The following is a 24210-nucleotide window of genomic DNA, read 5'->3' on the forward strand; positions in this document are numbered from 1 at the left end:
ATGGGCTGTCAAGGCCAGCAAGTAGTTTTTGTCACACAGTAGGCGTTCCCGCATATAACTTCCAGGTATGATGATGATCTGTGCCACACTGAACATAGCTTATCTGCAAGCGCACAAAATCCACCTCTATGCATTTGTAATACACGTTAATAACGGTTATAGCCACACAGGAGAACAAGATCGACTCTGTCTCTTTCTTTCCATTATGGGGCTGCCTGCTTTTCCGTCTCACAACAGGGTATATTATATTATAGTATATTAGCCAGGAAGAAAGTATCGTTCTGTCTGCTTCAGTGGAAACTTTATAGGCTGAACTTGGAAAAGTTGTGCCGTTCTACAAAGCCATGTGTTCGTGAGTGCGTGCGTGCATACGTACGTGTGTGCGTGCGCGCGCGTGTGTGTGTGTGTGTGTGTGGTGTGTGTGTGTGTGTGTGTGTGTGTGTTGTTCTGCTGAGTAAGAGGCAGGAGAACCACTGTCAACCATCTCTCATAAGGCCTGTGTCAGTCGGACGGCTGCCAAGCATTTCATTATTTTGGGAGCCAGCAAATGTGTTTCCATAGAGATAAATGCAGAATCTCTCTCTCTCTCTCTCTCTCTCTCTCTCTCTCTCTCTCTCTCTCTCTCTCTCTCTCTCTCTCTCTCTCTCTCATATCTCCATGATCTCCCTCGTTCCTTTTATAAACCTCTTTCTGTCTCCTCTGTCTCTCTCATCTCCATCCATAACAGTCTCTCCCTTAAGTTCACCCCCCCCCCCCCCTCTCTCTCTCTCTGAGTGCTCTCATTGGCAGCTCTGTCAGAAGTGACAAGGTGGTTGCGGTCCAAACGCAGCAGACAGAAACCGTGTGCTGTGTGAGTGTCTGTGTATGTGTGTTTATCTCGTGACGCCTGATTGATTCATTGGGGAAATGGAAATTATTATTCCGTTTTAAAATGGGGAGCCGTCCGTATTGCCCTTATTCTTCGCCTATACTGGAAATGAATCACAGTCGGTCAGTCAGTCAGTGGCATTTTACATTAAATAGCTAGACTGGAGGTCTGGATATATGCATTAGAGATGTCTGTAATTCATCAGTCCTTCCCAGTCCAAACTAACGTTTCAGATATCCACAATGACATAATTCCTCCTATGCATCACTGTCACTCACTACTAGTAATCATTTTTTACAATTATGTATGACTATAATAGGGAGAATGCAGTTTTGACGAGGAGAAATGTGGTTTTGGATATCTAAAACATAGCATAGGTGGTTCAATTAAAAATGAAAACAGCTTGCCATATAGTCAGTCAGTCAGGCAGGCAGGCAGGCAGGCAGGCAGGCAGGCAGTCAGTCAGTCAGACAGACAGACAGTGTTGTTTTCGTCGACTAAAACTAAGACGTAAAATGTTCGTCGACTGCCTTTTTCCACTGACAAAATCTATTGGAAACTAAATGAAAACTAAGCTATGATGACTAAGACTAAATATACTGAAAATTGATCACGCTAAGACAGTAAATCCACCGCGCGCAGCGACACATACAGTACCCCATGTTATATTTTCCATAGAGAAATTACTTCCGTGAAACAGGGGATTGAGCGAGTGACGTCAGGACTTCGGCGCTGTATAGTCATCGACTACTAACAAAAAATGACTGGTTGTGTAGATTGTTTTTTCTCCATCCGATAACAATTACTGATGAAGACATTTCACTTGTTTAGACGCGGTGATTCTGCTACAGTACTTTTAAAGCAGCGTACTTCTACCACCACTGTTTAGCATTATGGAACACAGTACAGTAACTGCCCTTCAAATGTGCACAGAGTGGAAAACACTGTTATCTAGGGAATTAACCGCGCGAGTTATTTGTGTTTTCACTGGATGGGTCGGCAGAAAAAAATAAATAAATCACAAAGGATATATTCTGCAGCTGCTAAAAAATCAATAGAGCGCAGATTACCTTGTGTACATTTAATTGCCTGGCTTAATATTTACAATGCTCTTGTTGTCAGAAGGATACAGTACTTTAATAGGCTATTTATCTGCCGCGTTGTTGCCCCCCCCCCCCCCTCCCCCCCACCCACCACCCCATAAATCCTTCAACAAACCGAACCAACACAAGTAGCAGGGCAGTTTAGAGGCTCCAACAGCACCCGAGTGACATGTTTTCATGTTTTTTGGGACCCTTATGGTGTCTAGTTATTATTTCTTCTTTTGTTGCCCGGGTCAACTAATGTCCCATGGGGGGTATTTTAACCCTTTCTTACACCTACCCCCAAAATTAACCATACGATGGAGCTAACACAAATACCATATAGCTCTTGAACTAAACAACATATAGAGACAAATTAGCACATTTTCCTATATCATTTTGACTAATCTTCAAAAGTTTTCTGAAAAACCCATAGTATGTGAGTCGTTCTCAAAATGTTCATGTCAACGACACCCAAAATATATGTAATTGGCCACCGACCCCCATCTGAAAATATGTTGTCCCAGGGACCCCCCCCCCCCCAGAAGCAAATATTGGTGTTAAAAACGTTCGCTCTGAAATAATATATATTCAAATATTTGAGGCACATTTTAACGATTTTTCAAACATTTTCAGAGCTTGTAGATCTGCCATTTTTCAATAGCTATATACACACAATGCTTAAAACACCAAAAGGGGTTCCTGTCCAGAAAACAATTCCCGTTAAACAGTTTTTGGCCCAAATGCTACAGTACACAGCGCGCAGGCCCTGATGCCGTCGGTTCATTTTATTCTCCTCGTGGTAACTGCCGCGGTCAAAGACGGCCCGGGCTATTTAGCAGGCGTTAAGTGATCGATGCTCTGAATTATTGGCCCATTGAATTTCGGGACAGTTTTGGGCGGCCAAGAACAGTGGGTATTATATGAGATGTGTGAATGGTGTGATCGTGCGGTGACTAGGGGGTTGTCTAACCCATTAAGACCTGAGGCGGCCGATATCTCTAATCTTCTAATCTAAATCATACGTTTTCGGGGGAAAAACTAAACAAAAAACATAAAACTTGTGTTGCTATATCGGTGGTGCTCAAACTTTTTTTTTTTTTCGGGCTAAGAACCCCCAAATTTATATGGAATTTGGCCGCGGACCCCCATCTCAAAATGTTTGTTCCAGCGAACCCCCAGAAGCAAAGATTTGTGTTAAGTATGTCCACTTTAAAAATATTTGCACAAATGTTCACGATTTTTCAAAAATAGTAGACCTACTGTACACTGTCATAGTGCGGCATAAAGGCATGAAGACACACTATAAATACAAACATATATATATATATATATATATATATATATATATGCTATTTTTGAACAGCCACAGTGTAAAAAATAATGCTTTTTAGCTAAAACTCTGAAACGACACGGATGCTGTCCCGGTGTGAATGGGCTAATAGGGATTCATAATGCATAGACTGATAGCACGTAATGAACTGATAAGGATTGTGCTGACATGGGGAGCGGTAAGTCATTAATTATGTCACGGTGCCTTTTCTTGTGGCGATGGCAGCCCCACATTATTGTTTCATTATGCTGGCATGGATCAAAGTAATTCATGCTATAAGTAATTCCTTTTGGTTAGAAGGACGTGGTGGGGGGGGGGGGGGGGGGGGTAATGAAAGCTTCGGTCATCGCTGCAGTTGTCCCTTACAGTATATACCAAAAGCAGAAATCACGTATTATTTCTGGAGCTATATGGCAAGAACGCAAATGGTGCATTTATTTAGAGCCTTTTCCTCCGAAGCTCTTTGCAATGCGGGCATTGCATGATTCAACTCGTTTGCACGCACGGTCGTTAACACACCGATGGTGGAGGAAAAAACCGTGGGTCAGAACGGCTAATTTCTGTGAACGTTTTTGGGAGAACGCGGATTCTTGTGTTTATTGAGCTTTGACTTATTTGTTTTTGTGCCTTTTTTTCATTTTAAACTTTTTTTATCAGACGATTTTGTAAACCATTTTTCACCCCTGTGACATTTATCTAATGTGATCCTGGGCTCTACACACCCTCTGCCAACCTATAGGGAGAGCAACGGACTTGAACTCATGCTTCCTTCATGCATGAGTGTCCAAGTTGCTCCTTTACACCTGACAGGGGGGGACTTCCCCTGGTTGGACGTGCCTTTATTGATCAGCCACCAGTGAAGACAGACAGGAACGAGGGAGGAAGAGGACAGGGAGAGACATGAAGCAAAGGTCGTCCACTATAGTAGCCTGGCTAATAAGCCAGACGCGAATCAGCCGCTGCACGACAGTGTGATATGAGTCTGGCTTATTAGCCATGGCTAGACCATATAGGCCAGCGGGTGCACATAACATCGGTGATCTCCTCTGTGGTTGATTACATGTTTTAGCTGGATGTGAAAATGCTGCACGCAATTTGCAAGCGTCGGCTTTGTGACCCTCGCCCCGGGTATTTTACTCTAAATACCAGGTGCAGATCAGCGTGTGTATAGGCTAAACATACAATAATATACCATACAATTTAGACATTTAGCAAATTAGCACGTTGCTGTTATCCGGAGCGCGGTCAGAGTAAATGGCATGGATCACCTATATCCTTATCTAAATGCCACTGCATTTTAGTCTGTTCTTCGCTGTTGTCGGGGTGGAAACCTCGTATGTCATTATTATTTAAAACACAATTTTAGTACTTTTACTCATGTGCATGTTGCATTCCGGACTTTTACTTGTAACAGAGCAGTTCTATATTGCAGTGTTGCTACTTTTAATTAAGGGCCCCCCCATGCCCCCCCACCCCCTAGGGTATGGCCATGCGCTTGCATAAAGTGAATGGCAAATCGAGTGGCAAAGTGAGCTTAACGTCGTCTCACGTCATTTAATACAATCTGTTTGGATGTAGGGGCTGTGAAGGACAGGAAGTAGTTTTAGTTGCCACTCAGTAGGTGATCCCACATAACATCCGGGTATGATGATGATATCACGCGCATACCCTCTAATAGCGCGCCGTGTGTCGTTCCTGTTATTAGACTTCAGACAGAGTTCAATTATGACGGGTCGTGTGATAGGCCAGTGAGAATGAGTTAAATGATGATGGGTCGTATAGGCCAATGGGAATGTGTATAGGGACAAGTATAGAGCCCTGGGGGACCCTGGGCAACGAGGTGTATTGGGTCTTAAGTGGCTCTAACGACTAATCTCCCTCTCGTTCTCTCTCTCTCTCTCTCTCTCTCTCTCTCTCTTTCCCTTACTATTGTTTTCTATTATTCTTAATGCCCGCCATTTGACCTCCTTTCCAACGGCAGCAGTACATCTGCAATGTAGCCCATATCTTATAAACTCCCAGCACGCACGCGCACACGCACGCACGCATGCAACGCACGCATGCACGCACGCATGCACGCACGCACGCACACACACATGCACGCATGCACGCACGCACGTGTGTGTATTTCTGGAGCTATGGCAAGAACGCAAATGGTGCACGCACGCACGCACGCATGCACACACGCATGCACGCACGCACACGCACGCAAGTACGTGTGTACAATACAGATAACGATGCTGCCTGCTGCGTTTTCCATCCCGGATTAAATCAGGGCATTGCCTCAGAGGACTGCAGGTTAATGTGGCCTATTTCAAGCGATTATTCCTGCTCGGTCACAGTGACAGACACACACACAGTGTGTGTGTGTCTGTCACTGTGACCGACACACACACACACACACACACACACACACACACACACACACACACAAATGAGATGTGCTTCTCAGCACTGCGGCAGGTGGTTACAGAGCCCTTTTTCTTTTTTCTTTTTTACCATTGCCTAGTTTTAATTGCAGAATGTCCTGTGCACACAGCCCACACTGGCCATGTCTGTCCTTTCCTCACACAGCCCTCGCTTTCTCTTATACCCGACATGAATTCAAGTTATGTCACCACCACTGATTTCAGTCATTTTTTTGACTCAGCAATGTCTTCTATGGAATGTCCAGTGGCGTGCACAGACAGACACTAGGGGGTGCTTTTTTTGTACAGTGTACACTGTACAGTATGTGCACCATGGTGACATTGATCAATTCTTGATAAAAAAAAGAAGCTTCTAATATATTATTTAGGCCCCAAAATCTATAAATCTCACACTATTGAGGCAACCGGCCGATTCCATGCGCTGCACAAGGTGACATTTTTTCACTTGAGCACCAGCCCCTCTAAATGTCTGTGCACGCCACTGGGAATGTCTTCTATGGAAGCATGACATGCACCACAAATAGGCTAAGCCTGTTAGTTAGCCTATTTTCTGTTGTTAACACTTTTTTGCCAGGGAATTCTTCAAAATAAAGGCGCAAATCTGCCAGCAGATATTGCAGATTTTATTCTGAAAAGCCCCTCCCTTCCGTTCCACCCCAAAAACGGGAGGCATAATCTTCCCGTTCTTAGCTCACGCTGGTCACGCTAAAGTCTCTTTAGAAGCGTTTATATTCCAAACGAGAGGCATGCTGGAGGGTTTTGGACCCGTGAACAGACAGCGGGCATGCGTATATATATACGGTGTAGAAGGAAAGACCAACCAAAAAATAATATTGATATTATATCAATTTAAAAATTGAAAATCTCTTTTCAACTTTTATATTTGTTTGTTTGTTTGTTGTAGATTAATGTCCTATACTTCGTCATCCAAGCGTGTTGCACATTTAGTAGTGACAATTGCCGATCTACGAGCTTAGCTCTCAATGTCTCTCTCTCTCTCTCTCTCTCTCTCTCTCTCTCTCTCTCTCTCTCTCTCTCTCTCTCTCTCTCTCTCGCTCTCTCTCTCTTCCACTTTCTCTCTCTCTATCTATAGCTGATCTCACAACGCGTCAAAGTGTGGCGTTAGTCTCTTGAATAGTTATCATTTAGTTTTAATCACATTTTAGTCACCCGGAATGTTTTAGTGTTTAGTCTAGTTTTAGTCAACTAAATGTCATAAGATTTTAGAATCTCTAAAATTAATTGTGGTGGGCCTTGATGCCGTTTTTACACTTACTGAAAATAGCTGATTAACGCATCTAGTTTTCCCTTAGTCTTAGTTTTAGTCATCATAGCTTAGTTTCCATTTAGTTTTTGTCAGTGAAAAAAGGTATACTCTGCGAACATTTTTCGTCCTTGAGCAGATCTACAAGCACGCTGCAAGCACATGTCGAAGTGTCCTTGGGCAAGAAGACACTGAACTGAACCCTACATTGCCTCCAATGAGTCGGTCGGTGTGAGCTCGCCACCAACTTGGAAAAGAGGGATATATCAATCACATGAGAGAGAGAGAGAGAGAGAGAGAGAGAGAGAGAGAGAGAGAGAGAGAGAGAGAGAGAGAGAGAGAGAGAGAGAGAGAGAGAGAGAGAGAGAGAGAGAGAGAGAGAGAGAGAGAGAGAGAGAGAGAGAGAGAGAGAGAGAGAGAGAGAGAGAGAGAGAGAGAGAGAGAGAGAGAGAGAGAGAGACTTTCTTCTGCCTAGAGAAGAAAGACTGTGTTCACTCTGCTCTCAAGGGGAGGTGGAGACAGAGGTACATTTTGTGTTACAATGCGACAAGTATAAAGACACCAGAGAATCATTCTTCCCAATATGTTCTGGGAGAACAGTCCAAATGCACAGTTTTGGCAGCAAAATACGTGTGGAGTTGTCATCAACTGAGGGACAGCCAGTGGACAGAAGAGACAGGTATATCTGTCTGAACAGGGTCATTAAGTTGCTGTTATGTTTATGTTTGTTCATTTATTTTCATTGTTACTGTATTGCTTGATGTTCATTATTGTTGGGATTTTTGTTGACTTTTGTTTTGTTGTATGTACGATTTGGCAATGTAAAACATATTTATCATGCCAATAAAGCCTTTTGAAATTGAATTGAGAGAGAGAGAGAGAGAGAGAGAGAGAGGGAGAGAGAGAGAGAGAGGGAGAGGGAGAGGGAGAGTGAGAGGGAGAGGGAGAGAGAGAGCAAAGTGCCTAACAGAAGGCAGGAAGTGTATGAGTTCAGAACATCTGTTGTAAAGAAGGAATGACGAATGAGAGATGACATCTGTGTGTGTGTGTGTGTGTGTGTGTGTGTGTGTGTGTGTGTGTGTGTGTGTGTGCAACTGTGCATGGTTGTGTGTGTGTGTGTGTGTGTGTGTGTGTGTGTGCGCAACTGTGCACGGTTGTGTGTGTGTGTGTGTGTGTGTGTGCAACTGCATAGTTGTGTGTGTGTGTGTGCCGAGGTGCATTTATAGTGTGTGAAGGTCAATAAAATGCCACCACTCGACAATCGTAAAAGAACAAGTGTGTTGGAGTGATGAGATGGCCTGCATGCCTCGTGTGCAGGGACGGATTAACCCCCCGAGGGCCCCTGGGCCGGTAATTTTTGCAGGGCCCCCATAGCGCGCGTGCGCAAACAATTTTGGTGTTTTACCGTGTTTTTATCATCTTTTTGACCTAAATTTAACAAAATCAACAGCCAATGAAGGGCCCCAGGAGCCCTTTTCAGGGCGTCAAACCTAGTACCTTATGGTCCAATTTCCCTGAAGGGCCCCTGGGAGCCAAGGGCCCCTGGGCCACGGCCCCACTGGCCCAATGGCTAATTTGTCCCTGCTGTGTGTGTGTTTTAGGTTGTTATTAGAGATTGTAAAAGAGTGTTACATTTTTATCATTTGTTATCATTTGTTATTTTTCGTTTTAGCAGTTTTCTTCAAAGGACAATGGAATTGTATATGCAAACTCAAGGGCAGTATGTGCATGTACATGCAGATATGCAGCAGTGCACGCACGCACTCACTCATTCTCACACACACACACACACACACACACACACACACACACACACACACACACACACACACACACACACACACACACAAACCTGCACGCTTATGCTCATTCACACGCACGCACTAACGCACAGTCACACACACACTCACACAAGCTGCTCTTGCTGTGCCTCATGCCAGCACATGGGGCATATGCGATTAGCATACCCTCCGTTTCATTGCAGCTAATGGGTTTGGAGCGGCACAGAGCAACATGCAGTACAGAGTCAGTCCTCAGAGATCACAGATAAATGTGCCAACAACAGGCTGGCAGAGCGAGCTCACAGACAACACCTCACAGTCTGCATCGACAGCTCTTCTGTTGCCTGCATGGCAGTAGAGTATAAAGCCACAATGTGGTCAAATAGTCGATGTACAGGCAAGTCTATACAAGCAAGTCTATCTATCTAGGAGCTCACGGCTTGTAGATCGGCTGGGGTGCATACTTAGTTTAGACTAGTCATCGGTTAGACATGGGTTAAGGTTTGCTGCCCCGTGGGAGGTTAGGTTTAGGGTGAGGGTTTGAGATAGGTTGTAGTTGTAGGACTAATGACTGGTCTAACCAATGACTAGTCTAAACAAAAGTACTGCACCCGATCGGCTACATTTTCGACTAATGTTGACCTCAGAAAAGGGATTCATGTGGTTAATACACCACACAAAAGATTTGGCGGATTTGGTTCCATTCCTATACACTCTCTGAGTTACAGACCTTCCCGGGTCCATTTGGTTCCTAATCATCATTTAGTTGGGGACCCTTCTGGAACTCTCTCAGGGACCCCTATACAGTAGGTGTCCTACGGACCCCACTTTGGGAACCACTGGCATAGCAGTACAAAAACAAAGGCTCCCGCCGGCCAGCGAGTGGCCAGTGCAGGACTGACCTGCACCTTGGGGATCAGCCAGCTAATGACAACCTCTAGATACATGTCAGTGTTTGTACACTTTTACAGAATAGCCGGGGAGCCACATAACAGGCCCAAAAGCTCAACGGTTAATAATTAACCTATGATGTCATGTCATACTTTTTATTTGTGTTTTTTCTATTCACTTGGTCATCCACAGAATAAGAGGTCTGCTCTGCCCGAAACATTGCGGAAAGAAGTTATGGCCATTTATGTATACCACACCATGGACAACCAATAGGAGGCAACATTTTCCAAATGTCATCATACTTTAAGTAGCATGTGACAAGATGTCAAAACTAGGGGGGTCATGATTCTGAACCCATAGCCACTTTCCAAAATGTGCCCAAAATGTGCTGACCTCATCACATTTGTGATGAAGGCTATGGCTGTTCTCTCGGCCTGTCAACAAATCCTCTTCGTAGATGTGCTCCAGGAAGGAGCCAACACAGTATAGGTGACCTGCTGGCACCACATGGAACAAATATATATTGTGATCTTTATGACACTTCACCTTCAGAGGCTCTTTTGTCATGGCTAGTTACCGTAGAGTGCATGCTCCAAGTGTTTGGAGGTGACATCTCTTATAGACATGCCTCTGAGTATAGAGCGTCGCAGTCCCGCCCCCTTTCATGACGACGCCAGGCCCAGAAAATAATTATCAATGCATTTTCTCCACAGACATTTCAAAAAGTATTCATTTAAAGACATTTTAAGTGTCGCACAAAGCCAACTGCTGAGCTGCTGAACAAAGTCCGTCCTGCTGAGCTTCTTGGCCGGCGACATCAAGAGCTGTGTGTTGACCAACAGGCTCTCCTAGGGATAAACGTGCGAAAAGCTAATCCTCACTCTATTCCCGTGTGCGTGCGTGCACTTCTAGCTATCTATCTACTGCATACATGGGAAACTGGCGGCCCGTGGGCCACATGCGGCCCCCACCTTCACTTAATGTGGCCCTCAGGTTAATATCAGAATACTGTATATATTATTGAATATAATATACCAGAACTCCATATATAGGAATAAAGGAACACAGAGAGACAGATACATGAATCTCCATATATGGGCATAAAAGGGACACAGACAGATGGGTGGAACGGGTACTCTGACACGGGTACAACGGGTATTGCATAGCCTGGTGCGGGGCATGGATCTCCAGCTTCCATCGTTACCGGCTCGGTGCTCTACAGCCGGGCACCGCTCTATAGTTACTATAATTGTGAGGGCAAAATGTCCCATCAAGTATAGTACATTTAAAAAAATATACTATGTGAATTGTGTGTGTGTCGCTCTGGATTAAGAGCGTCTGCTAAATTGTAAATTGTAAACTGTGTGTGTGTGTGTGTGTGTGTGTGTGCGTGCGCGCGTTTGTGCTAGGGACTATATACCGAGGGGTTTTGTGTAATCGCGCTGGGCACTGAAGCGTGTCGAGAGAAAGGACATGTCCTCAACTCCAATCACCCACACGCGCACGCACGCACGCACTCACGCACGCATGCACTCGGGAGAGAGAAAGGGGGGCAGATGAACAGAGGATGAACACAGATCGACTGGGAATACAGGAACACTGGACAACGGTGAGTCTGGGATTGAAAGAGAAGGTGTGTGTGTGTGTGTGTGTGTGTGTGTGTGTGTGTGTGTGTGTGCGCGTGTGCGTGTGCGTGTGTGTGTGGGTGTGGGTGTGTGTGCGTGCGTGCGTGCGTGGTGCGAGGTGCATTTACAGTGTGTGAAGGTCAAGAAAATGCCACCACTCGAGACATCGTAAAATAACAAGTGTGTTGGAGTGATGAGATGGCCTGCACGCCGTGTGTGTGTGTGTGTGTGTTGAAATGTTACTTACGAAAGTGTTGCTTTCGTAAGTAAGCCTTGTTAAGCCACATATAGGGCAGGAGCCGTATCTCCTGTGAGGTTGCTTGATGTACACCCCCTGGACATGATGCTGGTATGTCCCCAATCTAACCCTAGATGCCGAGTGTCAAGTAGGGAGGCACTGGGTCCCATTTTTTTACAGTCTTTGGTATGACCCGGGCAGGGATCAAACTACTTTTACAAGGTAACTATAGTTAGAGTTCTAGTTACTGCTCTGAAAAACTAACTAATTACTTTACTAGTTACTAAATTATACAGTATAAGTAACTAGTTATTGTAGCTTACATTATGAAATGCAGTGGAACAATAAAACGTATGTTCCATTTTATAATATCCACTGTCAGTGTACGGATATAATTAAACTTTGCTGTTTCATAACATTGCTTAACTATTGATTCAACCCCCCGTAAAGGAGTGTAACAAACAGGTATGGTAATTTGTGATTTAAACACACACCGTTATATTACTCAAACACACACTTCCTCCAAGTTGCAATAAGGCTCGCAAACAATCACTTATTTTCGGCCATTTTATTACTATAATCTCATAACACACTCATGCACGTACAAACACACTTCTACTAAACTTGTGTACAGTAAAAGCCTTATTTGCCTTGTCTGGCCCGTGTTCAGATATAGTTCAATAGCTTCCACAACTAATTGTCCTTCATCATTATAGCACAAGATATTCAGAGATCACAGCATTATTCGCGACTTTAGTGGCATTAGGTAATAAAGCAAACGCCATGTCTCCTGTTCACTACATTGCTTTTAGAATGAACTAGAAGAGACGCGCATCCTGCCTTATCCCTGTGAAAGCACGCCTCTTGACATCTGATACTTCCTCATGCCTATTGTCTTCAATTATTGACTTCACTGTGTCCTCATAGTATACGCACCAAGCATTTCTCTTAGTAGTAGTATAACACATTTTACCCCCCAATTGACTGTGTTAATATCTACATCCCTGAGATACTGTAATTGGTTGATAAGAGGATTTCTGTTCTTATATAACACAGAGTATTTACTGTATAGGCATTAGGCAGTGAACTTCCTTAATAGCACTACAATCTATACATATACAACACAACATGAAGTTACAAATATAAGCTGGGTCGGCACTTAATATTATAATGAGCCCACCACCCGGAATAAACGCGACAGTCAGTGTCCAGGTATTTGGAGAAAAAAGTAGCCTATTTCTGCACATTTGGCCGTGCTTTCACTGGTATTTTGTGACCTATTCTCTGAAAGCAGCAGATTGCACTGTTGAGATGGGAAGCATCTCCTCAACAACATATACCTGACATTTGGCAAACAATCTGTCGAGTTGACTCTGGGTGACATTATACTGTGGCCATTTAAAATGTATTATATCCTACTACTGTATATCCAGCTTTTGGTGCATGTCCACAAACTTTGTCCTACACAAACAACAATTACATTGACAATCTTATTACAGTCATAGTGTCTGAGCAAATTGACAGTGTTTATTTTACATCATGATGATGTACAATGATTTTTTTGATTGGTGCAACCACTCAGCTGTGTGTGACCCTGGGTCCCTGGGTCGGTCTGTCCGAAAATAGCGTTATAGCGTTTGTTCACCACCAAGTGTCACTGTTGCACAGCCTAACACACAGACAGGCCAGGGAGGAGGGCTTGTACAGTACAGTACAGTACAGTACGGTGCGGTGCGGTACGGTACGGTGCGGTGAATAGACTAAACGAGACAAAAACCCACGTGTATAAACAATATTTGGACTAAAATAAATCATTATGCGATTTCATTGATAAATAAAGAGAAACGAAAATGTAGTTAACACAAATAAAGACTGAACTATCTGTCTTCATTTTAGTTCACTAACAAAGACTAGACGAAATATATTTTATTTATTGTATCATTTTCTACCTGTGTTTGAGACCACACCCCAAAAATCTCCTGAATTCTGACACTCCAATGTTGACAGCCCTGGATGATGCTGCTGCGCAACATGCATGTGCTCGCACTGTTTACAAACAGAGGGAGCAGCACGCACAGCCACACACACTCAAGAGTTGAATGGACAGACTGAATGGACAGACAGCTACAAAAGTTACTAAACTACGGAACGCAGGTTGGGCTGTCTGTCATCGAGTCGTGGTTAAAGTGTTTGCAACATGGACCAATTCGTTATCAAGCTTAGGTTCGACAAGCGACAATAAAGGAATATAATAAGGCTTATATTGTACAGCAAAGCACAGGGAACTGGACACCCCAGCAATTGTGAAGAAATAGGTGAGTGGAATGTAGCAACACACATGAACGCGGCGCGTGTGTGTGTGTGCGTGCGTGCAGCCTACTGTAGTAGCATTAATAGTAACGTTAGCTTAGCATGTAGCAACACACATGAATGTGGCGTGCGTGTGTGTGCATGAATGTCGTGCGTGTGTGTGTGTGTGTGTGTGTGTGTGTGTGTGTGTGTGTGTGCGAGTGTGACTGTGTCACTGTGTCAGTGTGTGTTAATATATACTCTAAGGTTCTGGGACCTTCCCATTGTCTTGTTGTCTTGCACTGGGGTCAGTTGGTTAAACTAGTGGACATTGGTTCTATAAGAGTTGTCTTGCTGTACTGCACTGGCATCAGTTGGTTGAATTGAGTTGGTTGAATTCCTTTTTTTATATTTGAGTGGTGCAATCACTCCTATACGGAGCTATGTGTGTCCCTGGCTGGCTAGCTGTGTCCCTGTGCTGTGTCCGAGCACGAACATAGTGTTTGGTTGGTTTTCACTGTTGCGCAGCCTAACACAAACACACATATTAACTGTTTATATGATGAGTTTGGGTGTTGACAGCACAGTACACTGACAGTACAGTAGAGGGATCCCCTGGGGACCCCCACACAGTAACTGTCATTTTTCAACCGTTTCGGACGCGGGGCGGCTTGCCAGAATCGGGCTGGCATCCTGGTCGTGTTTCTGTGAGTCTGGAAGTTCCGGGGACCCCCCAGGGACCCCCGCACGGAGTTGCACCATGCACTCAGTTCACACGGGTGTCATTTTTTAAATGCAAGCATCAATGTGTCTGTGACTCGTTATGGTTTCAAATAAATATGCAAATTCAATCAAAACTTGTTCCATTTCTGAATGTATTCCTTACAATTGTGTTTTTCATCTAAAGGATGAGAGAAAATGCTATACTGTATGTGAAATATTTAACAAAAATCCAAAACTAATAGTAAAACTAAAAAAACTAAAACTAGATAGTTGAGTCACAGACTAAGGTTCTGTGACCATCCTCTGGCAAGGATGGTTTGATGATTGATTTGACCTCTATGGACCCTTTATAAAAGATTTAGCCCCCAGGTCCCTCGCAAAAATCCCAGCTTTTTTTGCTAGAGGGCCAAATTCAAAATGGCGCCCGGCGCCATAGCCAAAAATTGACTTTTGATCCAGATGACGTAGAATCATGTATGAAGACACTTTTTCATACAAGTCAACCATGAGGATTCCAAATCTGACACCGTTTTAATCATAAGACATCGTTTTGGCCCCAAAATCCAAGATGGCCACCATCCAGTACAGTGAAAACGTAACTTTTGAAGAGGAAAGTAATTTTTACGGGGAGGAGTTGTTAGCCCCATGCCCAACCAACCTGGAGGACCAGGTGCTGCTTTTTGTCTGACCTCTCCTCTGAGACCTGCCTGGCTTGGTTGAACCTGCCAGGGGTATGACCCCCGCCAGTATAGCCAATAATAACAATATAATTGTTTTTTTTAGTTTTTAGTTTTTTAGTTTTTTAGTTTTTTAGTTTTTTAGTTTTTTAGTTTACAAACACAAAACACATCAATCTGAATCAGAGCATTCTGTGTTACTGTCTTCTGAATCATCCGATTCAGATGACTCCACCCTCCTCTTTGCATCATCATCATCGTCCTCACTCTCAACTTCCTCGTCCTCTTCAACTGGCCCTGGTGCAGGTAGGTGTGTTGGGAGAGCAGGCTGCGTGTGGCGGACAGGACGACAGCGACTACCCACCAACTCCCAACCATGTCCGAGTGGCGAGGGGTGGTTTTTCAGTGTTGGGTGGTGCACTAGATATGCCAAGTAATTGGCGCGGAGGCAGTGTTGGTGTAGGCTATCTGCATCTGGAGGGAGACGGATAAATTATTTTTTCTTCATTGTCTTCCACTTGGCAGCACGGGCTTCAGCCATGGTGTTACTCTTCTTGTCTCCATAGATCACCTGTCTTGTGAATGCAAAGAGCTCTTGTTCTACCTCCTTCTCAAGGTCAAGGCTATCTCCACATCGTGAGAGCTGCTTCCGTGCCACAGAGCTCTTTGCCACCTTGTCATACACTGATGATTTTCCTTTGCCATAGAAACCTGAGATGGCATCACAGCCTGTAAAACAGTGTAGCTGCACAATGCAGTCTGCCATCTCTTCTGTCAGCAGGCCACGGCAGAGGACTGTCTCTTTGTTTCTCTTGATGCATAGCATGCCAGGTAGCTGCCGTGAGATGACTGATGCTGCGACATAGACATCCGTATCAGCTGCATCAATAACAATAGGGCCACTATAGCCTGACTGCCGCAGACCTGCATAAACAGTGAAGAGGATGGTGTCAGCTTCAGACTGTTCAATGCTGTAGTCTTCCATCAGTTGTTGTGTTGACACGTTGATGCAATGTGGGCCAACAGAGCAGACAATCTCTGCCTTCACATTCTGTGCCAGGTCGGTGAGGTAGCTGCATATTAACTTTTGCAACCGCTCCTTGTTACTGCCACTACACAGTAGTGTTTTGAATGCCTTGGCAGAGGGGAAGGGGTCATTCAATTTCATGTACGTGTTGGGTACATGTGCCTTACCCTGTACACTCGCTCATCATCTTTCGTTGAGTATGCTGTATCGTATGGGTCATTCACACAGATGATACGGTGAGCATCACGATGGCGGGCAAAGATGATGGATGACATCTTGTGGACATAGTCCGACCACTTGTATGGGCTGCCGTCTTGTGTCTGCCGATCCTCCGCTGATGGAGTTGCCATCCTCCAGATCATGCCCATGTCAATGAGAGCGACATAGGGTTCTTTGATATCTATCGTTTGGAGAGAGAGAGCTTCTGGATGATCTTGCTCTTCTGTGTCTTCCTGTATGTGCCATTGGGGTTGAATAAAGCCACACATTCCCCAATAACACAATGTTCCAGCAACTCGGGGAGCTTGACAAGTTGACTGTCTTCAACCAGGTTGATCACTGCTTTGAGAGCGCTTCTTTCCATTTCAGCAGCTCTTTCCTTGAGTTCCTCGCCGGGCTTCTCTACGCATGCATGCTTGGAATTAAATGTCATACGTTTGCTCAAACTGACAGGTGCATGAAGGGATTTATTCTTACTGAACACCCGGTCCCGCAAGAAGATGTTCAACTTCTCTTCTCCTGCAGAATGGGCTGATTTAAAGTCTGCAATGAACTCATCAGAGGCAGGCATGAGGCCGGATTAAACGGGAATGAGTCGAACTCATCCATGCATGCAATCAGGTTCTGTACACACTGCTCATCTTCTCGCATCCGTTTCGGGCCACTTTCCGTGTGCTTCCTCTTGGCTTCTGTTCGGGTGGCAAGAGTGTTGTGAGCCGCTCTTATGCGGGCCACATTGTTGACATTTCTGGAGTGCACCAGCAGCTGCTTTTCGTTTTGGAGGATGGAGAGCCAGCCTGACTTCATTTTGCTGCCCTTGTTCATTGTACATTCAATCCACATGTCCCAGGCCATGTTGGAATAGGGGTTACCTGTGATGGACTGAGTGCAGTTTGTACAAAGGAAGGCAACCTGTTCAGCAGGGAGAGCAGCATTGCCCAGAAGTCAGGCAGCCACCTTCCATATTTAGTGTTGTCGTACGCTACCATTCACGGCACCATAGCATGCAGAGAGCTGACATACTCTTCCCAGTTGCAGATATGGACTGCATGCACATTCTGCATTAGCGCATCCGTCATGGACAGGAAGTCCCTCCAGTAGTCTGCCATGTCACTGACCTCTACATGGGAGAAAAGGTTGGTGATGAGATTTTTGAGATCAGCATCATCCTCCAGTGCTGCATGGGCAGCAGCAAGGGTTTCCTGGGAGAGACATGTATTCCTTAGAGCAGGGGTTTTCAACCGGTGGTCCGCGGCCCCCTGGTGGTCCGCGGAGGTACTGCTGGTGGTCCGCAGGCAGGCATTCAGAAAAGTTATATTTTTGCCTTTTTTTAACCTTTCTAATATATAATATAAAACTTATTTGCACTCTTTTTACTTGTTTGTAAATAATAATAATAACTTAAGTCAAATCTAACATTAAAAAAGTCAAGTGCTCAAGGTGTCAAATAAACCAAAAAAAAAAGCTGACAGAGTCATCAGCTGCCAGCGGAACAACCATCCTGCTCTTCCACCCAACGCATGCATGCTTACCGTGCTTGCTGCCCAAGGCAAGCACATAATAATACGTTTGGGAAAGTCAAATCTCCCTGCCATAGAGTTATAATATCTGCCGCGGATCGATTGAATAGTCTCACATAATACGTCTCAGTCTATCGTTGCCGAAAAGGCAGAGCTACATGCTCACAACGCGATGCAACCAGGTGCGGGCTCCACCGGGCCCGTCAGTGTCGCGTCTCCGTCAGGGAATGTTCCCGTTTTAATCAATGAAGGGTGGCTCCACTGCCCACGTTGTGTTGCGTTGCGTGACGTGACTGCATTAAAATTGCCCCGGTTGGCCGGTTCGTTTTTTTACGCACACGACGGAGGCGCAACACGCCCGGTGGAGCCCCGGTGTGAGCTTGTAGATTGGCTATTTTTGGTGCGTGACACCGTCGTACGATGATGTATACATTACGCTTTTAAAGTGACGGTACACAATGAACAGTTCCCTCTGTATGTTAGAAAGGTACTGTATAAGGCCCTAGTAAAATGTAGTGCAGGTTGTAGGTTGGTTAAAATAAAGAGAAGATTATTAAAATAGAATAAGATAAAAAATATATATTCTGTTTCTGTGTGTGTGTGTGTGTGTGTGTGTGTTTCTGTGTGTGTGTGTGTGTGTGTGTGTGTGTGTGTGTGTGTGTGTGTGTGTGTGTGTGGGGGGGGGGTTGTCAGAAACAAACCTACTGTGACTGTCAAATGCACCAAGTGTCAAATGTGAAATGGATTATTATTTTGAGACTTTTTTTGAGTCCTGCTTAGTACAAGTAAAAAACACTACAAAACACTACAAAACTTTTGATAATAAAATACTTTGAAACATTTTTGTCCAGCTCATGAATGTAGCCTGTGATAGTGTGATTAGTGAGTAACAAGTAAGAAGAAAACAAAAACAATCTTAACCCATGGTGCATGAATGCCCCACCACTATTGTGTCGGGTGGGTCCATCGTAGATCTACGATGAACCCACCCGACACAACAGTGGTGGTCCCCAGGCTGCTGCTAGTCAGAATGGTGGTCCCTGGATCAAAACCAGTTGAAAACCCCTGCCTTAGAGTATCATGATTCTCTCTCGTCTCCTCTGTTAGGTTGGGTATCAGCCTCTCCTTGGCCAGCTGACTCATAAGTGCCTCATACATCAGCCTCAAGCAACGCAGCCCCCTCTTATAATGCTTGCCTTTCAGCGCACAATCAACAGATCCCTCAGCAATGACTCCTTCCACGACTAGTATCTCTCCTAGCTCACTCCCCTTGTAGCGCTTGTTGATCCTTACACACTGTGTATGGAAAGGACCAAGAAAGGGCACAATGTCATGGTACTTGTCTGGGTTCTCTGCCTTGAGCAGAGTGATTAGGACGTACACAGGATGATCTCCCACTAAAAAGGCAAAGGGCATGCGTTTTGTGATGACGATGTGAGATAGCTTTTCCATGATGTCATTCACAACTGACTTGTTTGGCGGTTGATTGTAAGACATATGAAAATAAGCCTTGCTCTTTGACTGCTCCTTATTCAAGCTGGCATGAAACCCGTTGTAGGAAGGGATAGTCTGCTCAGCTGCATCAGGGCGATCACCATTCTTGTTTGCACGAACAAGGGCATGAATAATGCTCTGCTTGCACTGAGGCTCTGTACTAGATGAGAAATGAGTGGGCTTAGGGCGGATACGAGGTTCCCCACGCTTGATCGTCCTATATGGTGTAACTGCCTTCATCTCTGAGGCTAACAATACACTAACTCAACTTTAACAATTCCATCAATGTTCAATCAATACCACATTCACAAAGCAATATATGAGATATTTTATTTTCTATTATACAATGGACAAAAAAAACATACTTTGATATTAAAAAGTTAAGTTTTCACTCCACTGGATGGTGGCCATCTTGGATTTTGGGACCAAAACGTGGTCTTATGATTAAAATGGTGTCAGATTTGGAATCCTCATGGTTGACTTGACTTGTATGAAAGTGTCTTCATACATGATTCTAGGTCATTTGGATCAAAAGTTAATTTTTGGCTATGGCGCCGGGCGACATAGCCGGGCGCCATAGCAAAAAATGCTGGGATTTTTGCGAGCGACCTGGGGGCTAAATCTTTTATAAAGGGTCCATAGAGCTCAAATCAATCATCAAACCATCCTTGCCAGAGGATGGTCACAGAAACTTAGTCTGTGACTCAACTAAGACTAACATGTCAACAGTTTTTGTTGACTAAAACTAGACAAATAAATTCACGTTGTCCTGGACTAAGATAAAGACAAAAAATATTTTTACTTTGAGTTTGACTAAATATGATGAAAACTAACAACATTGATTGAAACTGGCTAAGACTAAGACTGAGACTAAATTAAAAAATAGTACAGTACAGTACAGTACCACTCACTTCAGACGGGTCTGATTTTGGTCTGTTTACAGTAGATGGTGGCCGGTGGTCCATCTGAAACACTGGTGGGGTTGGTGGTAGATTCAGGGTGTTTGGCCACACGTTTCGTAGCCCCATGGACTGTTTGAAAGTGCTTTTTTTAGATTTCCATTGCCCTTCCTCACCGTGGACAATGCTTGCCGTCCTCCGCATAATTAGGATTTTACCTCAATGTTTTTATCGTCCTTCATCCGCACGAATTTAAAACAATGTCTCTGTTTCCAAGATTAAAAGCTCCCACTCTCGCTGTCATCCGCATTTGCCATTGATTGTATTGATTGTGGACGTTCAGCCGGCGTTTTCCGTGTGTGGTGTGTGCGTTACAACTAGGGTTTGTGTGTCTGTGTGTTTTACTAATGCAGGGGTTCTCAACGTCTTTGGCTGGGGACCCCCGGAAAAGCTTTGGCCATGTCTCGCGGAAGTCACATGGTTTGACCAAACACTTGTGTTTGGTCAAACCACGTGATTGCCCCCCTCCCCCATCAAACACAAGTGTTTGGTCAAACCCCGTGACTTCCATTGGAAACGCATTGAGGCGGCCATGGAACACGGACGGAACACAGAATGTTTGTTTGAAATGTGTGTATGAGGCCCCAGTGGAATTGCATTGTGGCGGCCATTTAACACAGACAGAACACAGCACGTAACACACCATTAACACAGCACATAACACACCATTAACACAGCACATAACACACCATTAACACAGCACATAACGTGTGCGTGTGTACCTCCCCAGTGCCTCCCCAAGTGCCACCCCAGTGTCTGCCCTGCAGTGTCTGCCCAGTGCCTCCCCAGTGTCCGCCATGGTGCCTCCCCAGTGTCTGCCCAGTGCCTCCCCAGTGTCCCCCTGAGTGCCTCCCCAGTGTCTCCCCAGTGCCTCCCCAATGTCTCCGCAGTGGCTGCAGTTTTTCCCCAGTGTCCCCTGAGTGCCTCCCCAGTGTCCCCCTGAGTGCCTCCCCAGTGTCTCCCCAGTGCCTCCCCAGTGGCTGCAGTTTCTCCCCAGTGCCTCCCCAGTGCCTCCCCAGTGTCCCCTCAGTGCTTCCCCAGTGCCTCCCCAGTGTCCCCCTGAGTGCCTCCCCAGTGTCCCCCCAGTGCCTCCCCAGTGTCCCCCTGAGTGCCTCCTGAGTGCCTCCCCAGTGCCTCCCCAGTGTCCCCCTGAGTGCCTGCCCAGTGTCTCCCCAGTGTCTCCCCAGTGCCTCCCCAGTGTCCCCTCAGTGCCTTCCCAGTGCCTCCCCAGTGTCCCCTCAGTGCCTTCCCAGTGCCTCCCCAGTGCCCAGCCGAGTGCCTCCCCAGTGCCTCCCCAGTGTCCCCCTGAGTGCATCCCCAGTGCCTCCCCAGTGCCCAGCCGAGTGCCTCCCCAGTGCCTCCCCAGTGTCCCCCTGAGTGCCTCCCCAGTGCCTCCCCAGTGTCCCCCTCAGTGCCTCCCCATGCTCCCCAGTGCCTCCCCAGTGCCTCCCCAGTGTCTCCCCAGTGCCTCCCCAGTGTCCCCTCAGTGCCTCCCTAGTGCAGAAAACGACGAGTTGAGAAAAAAGGCCTGAAAGGTTCACTTCTTTGGACTCATGACATGACACCTATAGCTACATGTTTAAGCATTTATTTCACATGTCAATATCAGCACTGCCATTTATTTCAGACATAGTATGTGAAGAGTCTGTGTTATTAACTAATTTTGGATTATAAAATAAATGTATTATTTTTCTTTTTTTTTCTCCTCTAGTGAAAAGGTTAGGCTCTCAGTCAAATATGGTCATCTCCTGTAATACATCTCCATAATAAATCAAATCAAATCAAATCAAATCAAATCAAATCAAATCAAATCAAATGAAACTTTATTTCTAGAGAGCATTTAAAAAGACCAAAGGTCAACCAAAGTGCTGTACAAGATCATAAAAACAAGCATTAACGCATTCATTTATTCAGTGAATAAATACATAATTCACCCCCTGCCTGCATGCAGCGATTTTTCCTTTTTGACCTTTTTTCTCTTTTTTTTTTTTTTTAAGATATTTTTTTGCGGCTTACGCCTTTTATTGATTTTTGAAGGGACAGACAGTAGGCTGACAGGAAACGGGAGAGAGATGGGGGGATGACATGCAGTAAAGGCCGTGTCGGGTTCGGGAGTCGAACCCGCGGCACACTGCGACTGGATTACCAGTCCGGTGCCCAGACCGTTACGCCACGGCCTGGGCCCCTTTTTGAGCTTTTTGAGCTTTGAAGTGTTGTGTGCGTTTGTTGTTTTTCAATTTTAGTGGCTAATTCTCGATGTAAGGAGCTGTTCACTGGCCTGTGTTAAAGTTCCAGCCATTTAATGGCTGTATTGATCCACACATGCACACCACCTGATTTATCACACGTACACCCTGCAGGAGTGTGTGTGTGTGTGTGTGTGTGTGTGTGTGTGTGTGTGTGTGTGTGTGTGTGTGTGTGTGTGTGTGTGTGTGTGTGTGTGTGTGTGTGTGTGTGTGTGTGTGTGTGTGTGTGTGTGTGTGTGTGTGTGTGTGTGTGTGTGTGTGTGTATCAGGCCTTCTCAACATTTTGGGTTTCGGGGGGGCCCCCGCAAAATGCTTTGTCCATGTCTCGCGACTCTCGCTCCGCCCTGGCCCGCCCCCCTCCCCACCCCCAGTACAAATTGACCGCTACAATAACCTTGATAAATAATAGAGAAAATACATCATAAATCAATACTGAAACCAGAATCTGCAAGGAAAGTTTATGCATATGTCAACTCTTAATTTCCATTTTCCAGCCATTTATCTTTTATTTATTTTTACTTATCTGGGGACCCCCAAATAATTAATCTATTTACCTAATTTCCTAATCTACTGATGGAAGTTTCCCCTTCTATTTTTAAAGTAAATCTTTAATACCATATTGTAAAAGAGTATTTCTACATTGTGGTATTGCTACTGTTGCTTAAATGCCTGTAAATAAAATAAATAAAAAAATAGTTGCTACTTTCTTCCATCACCGTTCTTTACCCATACTGCCTCTTGTCCTGCTTGCCTAGAGTGGACTCCCCAGTGCGTGCATGCCAGCTGTCCTGAGTTAGCAATCAAGCTCTAGAAACCTTACAGACTGCCTGAGTGTTCAGACCTGCTGGTTCATTGTTGTTTAGTGTTTGTTTGCTCTTCAGTTCTGTAAGTTTGTGTCGATTTTGTGTCGTTTTGCGTTTCACATTTTGTGTCGGTAAAGTCCTGTCAACTGCTTCATTGAGTTCTTGCTTTTGTTTGAGTTTGAGTCTTTTGTGTCCTACACAATACCTGTTTGTGACAACCTTTGCTATAATATGTCTGTCCTACAGTATTTCTGTCAAATGGTGGCCTAGCTATCAACAACCAGAAATTAAGCGGTGTATGTGTCACACAGTAAATTATTGAGTTTGAGTGCCAGTTGAAATTATATAATAATGTACTTGTTGGCTGCTTTCAGTTGCATGCAGTTTCCTGTAGGCCTATTACAAAAAAAGAAATGCAATGTATAGCAGCTCAGTATTTTGTGTCCATTTTGCTGTTTCGATCTTGGCTAAGTCATTAAACATGTAAAATAATCTCATCTGCCTCTTCTCTCTTCTTCTCCTCCTCCTCCTCTCCAACCGTCTTCTCCCCTTATCTCCTCTGTTCTCCTCTCTCTATTCTCCGTTCCTCTCCTACCCTCTCCTTTCCCAATCTCTCCTGTCCTCATCTTTTCTCTCCTCCCCTCTCCTTTCACAACCTCTCCTCTCCTCATCTTGTCTCTCCTCTCCTCCCCTCTCCTTTCTTCATTTCTCCTCCCTGTTCCTCTCCTCTCCTCCCCACACC

General features: G+C 44.9%; 1 protein-coding gene across 1 annotated transcript in view; it reads left to right on the forward strand.

The window, feature by feature from the left end:
* The window catches only part of LOC310867958 (catenin delta-2-like), a gene marked incomplete at both ends in the record, with an annotated part of 449139 nt that overhangs the window by 246213 nt on the left and 178716 nt on the right, over positions 1-24210 (forward strand).

Source organism: Protomyctophum parallelum (genome assembly GCF_964188405.1).
Source record: "Protomyctophum parallelum genome assembly, chromosome: 12".
In the NCBI taxonomy this organism is placed as follows: Eukaryota; Metazoa; Chordata; class Actinopteri; order Myctophiformes; family Myctophidae; genus Protomyctophum; species Protomyctophum parallelum.